The sequence below is a fragment of the Conger conger genome, chromosome 8 (assembly GCF_963514075.1).
Source record: "Conger conger chromosome 8, fConCon1.1, whole genome shotgun sequence".
In the NCBI taxonomy this organism is placed as follows: Eukaryota; Metazoa; Chordata; class Actinopteri; order Anguilliformes; family Congridae; genus Conger; species Conger conger.
In genome coordinates this window covers 39,586,220-39,598,505 of record NC_083767.1, presented here as the reverse complement: position 1 = coordinate 39,598,505, position 12,286 = coordinate 39,586,220, and the positions used below count along the sequence as shown (strand labels likewise).

Genomic DNA, 12,286 nt, shown 5'->3' with positions numbered 1-12,286 from the left:
GCTGTTGTGTGTGAAAATCCAAGGAGATCACAGTTTGAGATATTTAATCCACCCTGTCTGCTACCAACAGTTATGTATTTAGTTGCTGCCACATGATTGGCTGATTCAATATTTGCATTACAAGCTGGTGTACAGGTATACCTAATAAAGTGATCATTGAGTGTATATATCACAAATAAATGTGCTGTGCACATTCGCTTCTCTGGTTAATGTGGCTTGATTTTTGTGCTTTTGCATTAGCTAATTTGCCGGCAGGTGCCGCTCTCCTCCAAATTGTTGGATTTAACAATAATTTGGATTGTATCATCTGCACTTTCCTTTAAAAACGGGTCCATGCTTATGTGAGAGAGACACACACGCTCGGCTTTACAAGCAAGATTTTGCTTGTGTTACTTAAACCCTTTAGCTCTCTGTGCACTTGTTCAACACATCAAGATTCAACATTACCGTTCACATTTCACAACTAACCACCCAATTACTGGACTTCAGAAGTCAAAATTAATCGAACGATGATCGGAAAAAACAGCGTGCCTCTAGGCAGTTTAATCTATCACAGAGCAGAGTTTGACAGGAAAGAGAAGATACGGAGCACTGTAGGTTGTGTCATTGCAGAACTGAAGTCGCCTGGAAGTAGAAAATCATTCTAGCTACCAAAACGATTGGGAATAGCGAATTTATTATGGGCAGGTGGACGTTTTAGAGTACCATATTTCCCGTTCATTATAACGGGGTTATGATAGCTAGAGGGTGGTCTGTCATCAAACGCACCGAGTGATGGAATAACGTTAGCTAGCAAACTCCATTGCCATTTATTTCGCCTTCTACTGCGATAGAAACCTCATTCACAGTTGGCTTGGAAAGTTGCATCAGACTGTCAATATACATTTCGTAAGGAACGCGTATACAGACTAGAAACTGCAAAACCAAGGTAAGTTAGCCAACTTGTCGGTTTTGAAAATCTTGCTAGCCGGCTAACTAACGTTAGCGATCTTGTACGTGTGTGACCCAATTGTGAATGCGACAAAATGGCATGGTGTGTCCTATTTGTTGCGCGAGATCGCTTTACATTTGAACATTTGAGACCAAGGCTTGTTATTAAATGAGAATTACGCAAATGTGTATGTCACTTTCTCTGTGAGTAAACCGTACATATCTGGCTGCAGTAGCTCAAATTTGCTTCAGGTTTCGCTAGCTAACTATGATGCTAGCTATTGGTAGCCTAAAGAACATTGAAGAACCTTTAACGTTAGGTGTACAGACGAAATGGGTAACTAGTGTTTGCTGGTGTTTTATATGTTTTTGAGTTATGTTTAGCAAATGTCGCACAGTGTGCATGTTGATTGATTCATTACATTTGATAATATGACTTTGTGTGATATTGTAAAACCATGACAGAGCATTTACCAGCGCTTATGTCGATAGTGGCAAATTAACGTAATCTAGCCCGGCACATAAAGGTTAACGTTTGCTGCCTTTTAGCGTGCTAGTTATAGCTAGCTAAAGTGTTATGTATCGTTGGACGGACTATAGTAACATCCTTAAAAAACTGTTTTTATAAAATTGAAACCCTCTGAGGAAAGTAGCATCACACAGCATCAGCTGTGTCCTGTGTCCACTAATAAGTCATCTGCAGTAGGCTAGTGCATGATAATCTTGTATTTACCTAGCTATGATCTAATTATGTGTGATGTGCATCAAACCAGGGGTGCCCAACATCCCTACAGTAGTTGATGTGTATGCTGGTTATTTTGGTTTAATTTTCTAATGGCTGTTGATTCATGTATTGTAACGTTTACACATGTGTTCTACAAGGCGGGTATGCGTGGAGTCTGCCCTTGTAAATAACGACTTCATTAAAAATATCTCATGAAACCATCTTGGGTGGGTTCTTGAAGCGGTGGGGAGAGGGGGGGTTATTACATCACAGACCACCCCCCTCCCCTCCTACCCAGTCAGGATTCCACACCTGCCTTCGAATTTAATTCATGGTTACGCCACTGGATTGTGACAATCAACCGCAGTCGAAGTTTTCACGAGGTCACGAAATAACCCGGCAACATACTCGCGTAATTAAATACGATTTAGAAAAAGAGTTGAGCATCGCCCTTAACTATAAGCCGTGACCCAGCCTTTGCTAGCCTTTCCTCTTCGAGGATGGGTGGTGTATGTACCACTGCTGTAAATCAGCACTCCACCCCGGCCTGCTGCTGTTGGATCAGATGTCAGGTCTCAACTTTCACCTTGTACAGATAAGTGCTCGGTAACCCGACACTAAGACCTCAAGAGCACTTTCCTCCCTTACGGTAATACCGGTCCATCGCACACGGTGGCCAGAGCTGATATGGAACAGGCCTTAGATCGCTTCACCTCCATCGTAACCATCTTCATTATTACCGCAAATGGCAAGAGGTCTCTGAATTTTCAAATAGGATAATACATTAGTCATACATTATTGACTATCTCAATTATTGTTGTTAACCAGTGGTTCTGTATCCTTAAATGTTTTCTTCAGTTTCGTGTCGGTAGTGCTGATCTCTCGTTGGTTTATGCGGATGCTGGTGGACGTGTGTGTAAGGGTGGGTGTAAGTTGATTTGTGTTATTTTTGGGTAAGTACCGCTGTCTCTCCGGCTGTTGGCACCCCGGGGGCATATAGCCCAGACTTTGCGGAGACATTTGCCTCATCCTGATCGACCATGCCACTCCCATACTGCCGTGTGGTCTGCACTCAGTGGCTTGGGGGGTTTCCTGTGCACTGGGGGTGTGTACATGTACTACAGCTGCAGTTTTCAAGAGGGTGGTGCAGTTGTTGCTCTTGTTGAGTCAGGACCGTTGCATTTGTTGTAGATGAGGCAGCCAGGCCCGGTCATTCTTAATTAAAGCGGATGTCTGATATTTTCTCATCAGTGTGTGTCAAATCGGGCGGCACAGTGGTACTGTGAGGAGCACTCACTGCAAGGATCCGGGTTGTTTGTATGTTCTCTCTGTGCCCACGTGGGGTTTCTTCAAGGTACTCCGGTTTCCTCCCACAGTTGAAAGACATGGAGGTTAGGCTAACTGGAGAGTAAATTGCCCTTAGGGTGTGAGTGTGTGAGTGAATGGTGTCTGGGCCCTGTGATGGATTGATGACTTGTCCAGGCTGCACTCCTGCCTTTCACCAAGTGCATGCTGGCATAGACTCCAGGCCCTTTGGAACCATGGCCAACAGTTGGCAGTTTAGGAAATGGGTGGATGGATGGATATCTGTTAATTCCCATTTATATGTTTAAAGTAATTTGTTTGAAATGCAAAGTGTGCAGTTGCATAGATAACGCTGTGTGCAGTTGTGGGTAAATAGTGGCAGGTGCTTCTAGCCTACATTGTTCACTGACAGAGAAGCCAGCCAGCCACCCAGCCAGCATTATCCATAAACACAAAGCTCTATAACAAGCCTCATACTTACTGGCTGAGATAGAAGAATTATTTTGGTGTAAGGTATTTTTGGGAGTTAGTTCCTTATGAACGATTGCTGTGCCTCTGGTGGAAACTGTTGTTATGAGCTCTCTGCCCGTCAGTTAACCCCGTCCACCGGTAATTTTCCTACGATATACAGTTTCCATTATGTCATCTTCAGTCCAGCCTCTGTGAAATGTCTGTCGTCTGTGGTTTGTCGTGTTTTTGGCCTGGTTTACATTTCCTGGTCCCTGAGTTTCGCTGGCATGTATTGTATTTTTAAGAGCCTGCTTTCCACTGCTCACTGTGAATCAAGGTTATTGAAACTGTCAGGGATGCCATAATAAATGCTAGGTTCTCAACTTGAGATCTGGGGCAAGAAGCACAGAACGGCCTCTTTAAATATTGTGGCAGGAGATTGTGTTTTTTCGTGTGGCGGCCTGAAGTGTACCAGTCTATTGACCATATAATTTCAATGACAAGCCCACAGTGCATAAATGAATGAACCTATTGGCAGAAGAGGGACTCGCTAGATTTGAATAGGATCACGTTGTAGGCAATCTGGATGGGTACTCCTGGGGAAAATCAGTATGGATACGTTTGGGAAGATCAATTTCTCAAGCATTGGTTGAATATTTTACAATCAAACTTGAAACATATTTTGGTGATGTCCAAAGAGGGATGCTGCTGCTTAGATGGATAAGTCAGTGGAACGTTCTGGAACTTTTCTGCATGTTTTTAATCGACCAGACGGTTTTTGTGTGCGATGAAAGGTATCTGTTTATCAGAAACCTTTTTCTATCTATAATGTCCTTCAGTTCACAAAAAACTGTCTGGATAAATACTGAGAATGTATCTGGAGCAGAAATTGCCATTCTCACCCTTGTTTCAGTTGTGAGACAACAAAAAATGATATGACTCACACTTCAAAGCTATTAAAAAGTTAACATTATACTATTTTATTGTTTACATATGCACAATAGATATATTTTGGTTACGTCTGTACGCCGGCTGCAAAGAAACGCTATGAAAACCTCCAGGAAGTGAACGACCCCTTCATGTCCGATGGCATTAAAAGGCTCCTGCGTGTATCCAATCAGGGCTAATTAAGCTAACTGAATTAGGGGATTGGGTTACTGGTGCCTTTGGAAGCCCTAGCAATGTCATCTGAGAATATCAAACAATGTTTTAGGCCTCCTGTAAAATGCGCAACGTGATAGGAAGGCACACAATTTAATTGTGTGTCGCATCCATCAGTGCGTGTGAGCGTTGGCACTGTTGAGTGCAGCGGGAAGGAGGACAGTGTTACACTGTATATGCAGGTGTGGCCAGACCACCCCAGCATCGTCTCCAGCTTTCGAGCCTGCTCTCACAGCCTGGCTGTGCTCCCTTCATCCTGGTCTGGGGTCTGCGGTCTCCTGGCAGGCATTGGTTATATCCAGGATCTTAGACCCTTCCCAGCCAGCAATAGAAAACGGATGGTCACGTGCAGTAAATGGGGCCAGGTACAATAGGTAATTTTGGACCTCTAATGGTCAAGAGAGGAATAGCAGCAACAACCTTCAAACCACAACACTGTCTATCCCTCCCCCTTCTCTGTAAACACGCTGATGTTTAAACGCCATTGGCTGTGGCAATTAGAACCAATTTCTTTTGGGGGCTGTCAGCTGTATATTTTGAAACCCGAATTGAAGGACTATAAGCACAGGCAGACAGTGAGCCTGTACTTAAGTAAGTAAAATGTTAAATGACAAGGGACCTGAGCTCCCTGCTGCTAAAGTAAAAGACGAGTTTCACTTGTCGGAAGGACTAGTACCTTAATGTCAAGCTTAATGTCAAGCCCTGTGAATGAATACATTCACTGGGCACTGGGTTCATGTAGGTATGAGACTCGAGCCTTTTCTCACTGTCAGCAGGGATCCACAGTGAGATTCAGCTGGGGAACACGCTAAGTGCATTCACTGTACATTTGGCAGGCTATTATTTAAACATACTGTATGCTCCGGAGAGACAGGAAATACCAGAACTGCTTCATGTCGGGGAGGGAGTTGCCGGCCCATCACAGCCTCCCCGGTCTGGCATCCTGCAGGTCCAGCTCCCGTTGGTCCACCCAAGAACAGGCGAGCGAGAAACCGCACTATTGCTCCACGTGCAATTCACCCGTAAATGGCTTCCGTTCCTGTGTGGAAACCATTCGCTGGTGCTCAGCCTGCAGTGGTTTGAGAGGGAAAAGCAGTTTTGCAAGACAAACTCAGGGAACACGGCTATGGGTGTAGGAGGTAGCGGCCATCGAAAGGTTACCTACTCCTCTGCAGTTAGTGTTTCATCTACTCATAATCAATTTTGCGGGCTTGTTTTTCTCCACTTGTTCTGGGGATATGTGAAACTCTTTTCGTGCTCGCATGTTAAGTGAAGCGAGAGAACGGTGAACTCTGATAATTGCACCTGAGTGGGTGTATTCAAATGTGATTATTCTATAGTATGAAGCGTATAGGAGGCAGCTCTTTCCAAGTCTGCGGATGTCCTTGTGAGACACGGAGGGAAGAGGGTGGCAATTATATTAGCTGAAACGACGACGCGTCACCTTGAGGTTATTTTCAGAAGCGGCAGAACTTCAGGTCTGCTTTGCTTGAGTCATGTGGAGCGGGCGTCGGCCTGTCAATCATCCTTTCTGACCCGTCCCTCTGCGGTTGGGCTCAGAGACGGCTGCCTTTCCACCCTCCCTTTACCTAGGAGTCAGGTGTGAACGCAGTCTGGCCGAGCACAGGAGAAAAGAAAAACCGTGACTGGATTTGGATGTGAGGGCCAGAGTTGATGATCCCTGCTCCACAGTCATCCAGTACAGAAGAGAGGAACCCTCCTTAGTTTGGTGTGGGCTGGGGTACCCCTCAGAGCCTTGATTTATGCAGGGGGGGGGGAGGTTCAAATGAAAATTCATGGATTCATTGAGCTGTGAAACTGTCTGCTTTCCCAGTGGTCCAGGAAAGCGGAAGCTGCATCCAGGCGGACATTTTGTCCGTTTGCTGCGTGCGGTTGGGAGGTGGGAGGTGGCACTGTGTGGGGCATGTATTGATGTTGGTCTCTCTTGCATAATGGATGTTAAATCGGACCACTCTGTTTTTTTGGGTTTTTTTGCCCGCTGTCCGTACGGGGCCCTGCCTGCCATCTGTCTGGCTGTTCTGTACAGAACGAAATGGTCTCGGGTCAGTGTCCTGCTTAATTGACTATGAGTGTTTGGCTGCACTGGTTACTTCACACCCCGAGAGCACCGAGACTTGGTTTGGGCATTAGAGGCTTGATAATGGAAATAATGCAGTCATGCTGAGCATAGCAACACTGGAGGAATAGTCAGAGTGCTTTCCCTCTGATTGGTGCACTGGCTGAAGCCCTGCTGAACACTCTTCCAATCAGAGGCTTTTGAAGCACAGAAACGGGATGTAAAATTTCACCAAAATGGACAATGCAACTGATGAGCCTAGCCTAGCCCAGCCTGTGTCAACATATGGCTAAAAGCTCATCCACACCTTTCTCATGCTCAAGGTTATGGGAACTAAGAAACGGATTGGACCTCATCCTATAATGATTTAAAATGGAGGCACTAATATGTAGGTGGCAGTATAAATTGATCGATCTTGTGAAACCTGCTCTGTCCTCTTATTGACAGATTTTCAGGAATCCTTTTAATTTGAGGACCACAACAGTCACATAACCACAGGCTGGGTAAAAACAGTGTTTTTCTGTCCCTTTCTGACTCTCACGTAGAAACTCCATCACGCTGCCCAGTGTGATATGAACCTCACATTTCTGTGACTTTCATGAGCAAGTATGAGTATGAATGACTAATTCAAGGTGTGACATGAAAACAGATTCACAGATTGGCCTTCCAGTGTGGCGCTGCCTGTTGTGTTGAGAATACGTGCCCGTAATCGAACCCTTAATATATTTTACATGCTGCTGGAATGGTAATTGGCTGCTTTAAATTCCTCAGATTAGCACACGGTTTCTTATCTCAGGTGTTTATCTGAGCAGAACGATGGTATCAGAAAGACCAGGTGCGATGGAGAATGTTTTAAGCTCTTTCTGATGTCTTTTGTTCCGCAGCGATGTGTTTTAGATTGAGCCCCGTCCAATGGAATCCAGAAAAGTTATCGATGTAATCAGAATGAGGTCGCGGATATCACGTTGAATGATTGAGAGCGGGGTTAATGTAAGCTCTATATCACAATAATTATTAACGGATTATGGAGATGGGCTAAGGTGAATGGACAGGCTCAATATCAACATTAGAAATACTTCTGTGCACATTACAGAAGAAACTATGTTTGTGAAAATAGAAAGGGACAGACACCTGTGTCTGGCCAGCCAACATTGCTTTTGTCTTTGCGCTTCATCTACTACTCAGTTTCATCTTTATATCATCGAATCTGATTGGCCAGAGAAGTCAGTCTTTCCCAGCAAATCAGAGTAAAGCTTTCTGACCAATCCCCGCCTTCCCTGAGCAATGCCCCAGCCAATTACGTGCTCCCCTGCCGGGCTGCTAACCACACTGGGCAGCGGCAGCTCGGTCTGAAGGTGGCAAGTATCGCTAGGCCTCAGCATTAGGCCTCAGCATTAGCCCTCAGCATTAGCCGCCATTGGACAACTGTAATATTTTTCTGTCATTCCTCACATTTAGCCTTCATCGCGCTGGGTAATGACCGCACTGTGCTGTGGGAGATTCCCTGGGTGAGGCCTCCACTCTCTCCTTCACTTTTATTTGTATAGGGCTTTTTACAGAAGACCTAAGTCACAAAGACGCTTTACAGAGTAGCAGAACAGTAAACACCAGACCTGAGCCTCTAACATAGCGAGTATGTGAGGTAAGAAACTACTTTGTGGTGAGAAACCGTCAAACAGTGGGGAGAGAAAAAAAACTCCCCAATGGGGATAAGAAATCTCAGGAGGAATCCTGTCTACAGAGGGAGATCCCACCCCCTGTGTGTTATGATAGATGGATATGACAGAAATGTTTTCAGAAATCTGTTACAACAAATCTTACAGCTTACAGTCGGGTGGTATGGCAGTATCTGTATCTCAGTGAGGGCGACAGACCCTTGGCTGGAGCTGCGGTCAGTGTACACGCGTGGCACCACCAGGCTTTCTCTCCTCCTGCCAATTTGGACGGCTGCCCGGACTGGCACACGCTCTCTCGCTGCTGAAGGCCGCTGGATCCAGACGGGCGTTTATCACGGTCAGCCCTTCCAGCGAGCGTCTGAAGGGTGGGGCGAAAGGCAGGGGCTCGGCACAGCTGGTTCCCGTTACACTTCCGGATCTTCCTGGCTTCGTCTCACGCAGCCGGGCCTGTGTGTTTAAACCACAGCCAGGGATACGCACCTCTGTAGCACAGAACACCTGCTAGACTCCATCCACACGGTGAGCCAAAGATCCTGCAGAGTAACACAAAGCAAATCGTGGGCTTAATTCAGGCTCTTCCATCTCTTTATGGTCTCTCGGAACTTGAGGAAATCATTATGATTTTGCTCCGTTTCATTCTTCTATAAATAATATATTGATAATAGATGGCAATAAGAGGCAATAGTCTGAGCTGTAATTTCCTGGCCTGACTTTTATTTCTCCTTCTGTAATTCAGTGAATATGGTCCTGTTGTGAAGGTCAGTTATTTTCTGTGGACTTGAGGTAATATCATAATGGGATCTTAAAGAAATTCATGTAAACTTCATTGTATGTTATGTCTTGTCTTTTATCTGGACTCTGAGATTGAAGTTTGAATTAATTGAATGTTGATGAATTTCATTCATTAACAACAGGATAAGTATAAAGTTATAGATTGAACACACCAACCACCTGTATTGGATATTCCTGAGGAAATATTGTATGAATTGCGATTTGATTGCTCTTAATGGATGGCATTTTGCCTCTGGACCGTCAGGAATGAAGGGTGAAGTGTCTTTAAATGTTCCCTGACTCGGCACAGTTAACACAATGTGCCAGAACAGTAGGACATTTGAACCCAGTGAAGCCCAGTATTTCAATAAACAAATAGGCCTAAGCTTTGCCTAAACAAATATTTACCAGAACTACCAACACTTCTGTTTTACGTAGGTTTTCAAGTTATCATGTCACTTGAATTATGTTTTTTTTTCTTTAAAAATATTCCATAAAAATATAATGTCTAATAAAGTTACAAAAGTGTCAAAAACATTTTGCCATGGTGGCAATCATAACCATAGCTATCATAATTAGCACGTTGTGACATAAGCCATTACTGTATGTGAATTTTTGTCTCAACGTTTTACATTGTTTATCATTAGCTCAAAGACCATATCATGACTGGTTATGACAGGCTATGTCATGCTTATGACAGTGTTATGCAGTCTTTATGCTGTTTGTACGGGGTGAAGCTGGATCCCGGTGAGATATAAGGGAAACCTGCGGAAGCGGACGGGCTCAAAGTGGAACGGTTTGGGAATTAGTCTTTGCAGCTTTGGATGCTATTGAGTTAATTTTGTTATATAAATATAAATATGAATATAAAATTCACATAAATTTAAGGTTCAGTTAATTTATGAAACGCTGGCTTCAATTCCTGTGTCGAGCCCACTTCTGTCCTTCCCGGCTAGCAGAAAACATTCTCGCAAATTTGCTGCAATGTAATAGCAACGTTATAGCATTGACCAAACACTCCAGGAACATTGTGAGAAGATTTTGTTTCAGCTGTGCCCTACCCCACAACTTGTGCCAAAATAGTGTTCCGCTCTGTTTCCCATGGATATGGGGGGGGGGAAGAAGTGACCAGGCTCTGGCAGTGTTGACCACACATGGGTATTGCTATCTTTGAAATTTGACCTATATTCCATAATTACGGGAACTATAAATAACCGCGTTCAATTGTGTGCGAATCCTCTGGAGTTCTGCTGAATGACGCAGCCTTTCTGGAGGAGTGAAAGAGCGGGGCCGTTTAGGAAGGTATGCTGTCATCGCCATTTCATCCGTCTTGCGCGATGACTTCCGCGGAAGTGGCAATTTGTGGAAACGTGAAATCGCTCCTTCTGAAAGCCGTCCGTCACGCAGTGATACTCAGCCCAACGCGGCCTTTATTCCCGCTTTCCCCTCGCGCTGTAATTTCTAAAGAATCCGCCCACGTTGCGTTCGGAAACGCTGTGACCTTCTCGTCTCCGGGAGACGTAGGCAGAAGTTCCGGCGAGACGTACAATTGGTTGACGTGTGTGATTTTTCGTATTTATTTTTATTTTACCAATTTTTGTGCTCCATTTTGTTTTGCATTCTCTTTCCCAGTGTTCCTAATAGGAAGGAAGCTGTGGGATGGGTTATTTCATATTTTGGCTTGCAGTGTCATTAGGTCTGCCACTTTCAGTAACGGCTGACTGTTATGAGGGAACGTTACACTGGGGATCCTGGGGAAACGGTGATTTAAAATGCAGTGTGACCAGGGACTTGTTTTCAGATGCTTCCAGGAGTTGTGCTCCTTTGGATCGATAAAGCAGCACAGGTCAGATTAACCAACTGCCATTTCAGGACACCAACAGGAAAATAGACCCAGACATGGCAAATAATATGATCAAAATATGCTGCAGTTTTAATACACTAATATTATGTAAATAATGTTATGAAGCATATTAAATATTTGGTTAAATCTCAGTTACCAGTTCGCTGCCAGGAGTCAAATATTTCTCATTTGCAAATGGGTCAGTATAACCTTCATGACTTGAGTGCTGAATCTGAAGAACAACATTGAACTTCCATAACATGTCTTAAGCCATTATATTATAGAATTTTTGTTGTTGTTTAACTGATGCTTCCAGTTGAATAGACTAAGCAGGAGACAATCCCCCCTGGAGCAATGTGGGGACCCAACAGTAGACTGGGGCTTGAACCACCAACATTCTGGCTCATATACCTTAGCCACTAGTCTACGAGCTGCCCCTGCAACTTGAAGTGTTGAGTTAGCTGAATAATTGAAAATCGCAAAAACATAGACTTACCCGTGTGCTTTCATTTGAATCATTTGGATCATCCAATTTTGGGCCAGAGGGAGGCATTTGGTAGCCGGCAGGGTGCGGTTGTTTAGTTTTGATACGCCCTTGGCTGTCAAAAGCATCACATGACTTGGGTTCATACCTGATTCATGACTAAGTGCTGAGTGCTGACTGTAGAGGTGGATGCACTGACTTGAAGCGGCTTGCAATTAGTTGTTCAGAAACAATGCTTTCTTGGAATGTTTTTCTTTTTCTTTTTTTTTTTTGTTCTTTTTTTTTTTTTTCTCAAAGTTCAAAGTCAGTGTTCTAGAACTCTTTCAGATACCAGAAGTGATTGTGACATCAGCAGTGGAATGTTCAGTTAATTACAATCTAATGCTGATGTAGCTGAAAACAATTAGAATCTTCAGTTAAGAACATTCTAATCACTTATGTGTGACCTCACACCTTAAAGGGACAGGCGTTCCCTGGTTTATTATGGCACCTGGCCTTATAAGCTGATGTCAGACAGAAGAGCGTAATTGACTTTTGGTTTGTGAGGCTGAGTCGGGGAGAGTATTTCTCAGATACAGACACCAGCTTTGTGACAGCTGAGTCTGTGCCAGGCTGCCACTGCTCCTGTGTGGGTTTGGTGCCCAGGGAAGTGTGAAACAATTACACCAGCCACTGGAGGGTGGGATAGAGAGGAAAGAGATGCCAGCCTCACCGTCTTGCAGGCGGGACTGGCACTTCCATCACCGCTTTTAATCTAATATCCACTTTTCTGATCTGTGTGGTGCAGTTTTGCAAACTTGTGAAAATGTATCTGCTTGCCGTGAGTCAACTTTTTGAAAAAAGCCGCAACCTTCATTACACGCTC

General features: G+C 44.3%; 1 protein-coding gene across 2 annotated transcripts in view; it reads left to right on the top strand.

The window, feature by feature from the left end:
* Nucleotides 1–576: 576 nt before the first annotated feature.
* osbpl8 (oxysterol binding protein-like 8) overlaps nt 577–12,286 on the top strand; it is a 102,328-nt gene continuing 90,618 nt past the window's right edge. For both annotated transcript variants that reach the window (XM_061251564.1, XM_061251561.1), the window contains exon 1: nt 577–928. The gene's annotated coding sequence lies outside the window, so the exon portion shown is untranslated. The remainder of the gene's footprint in view (nt 929–12,286) is intronic.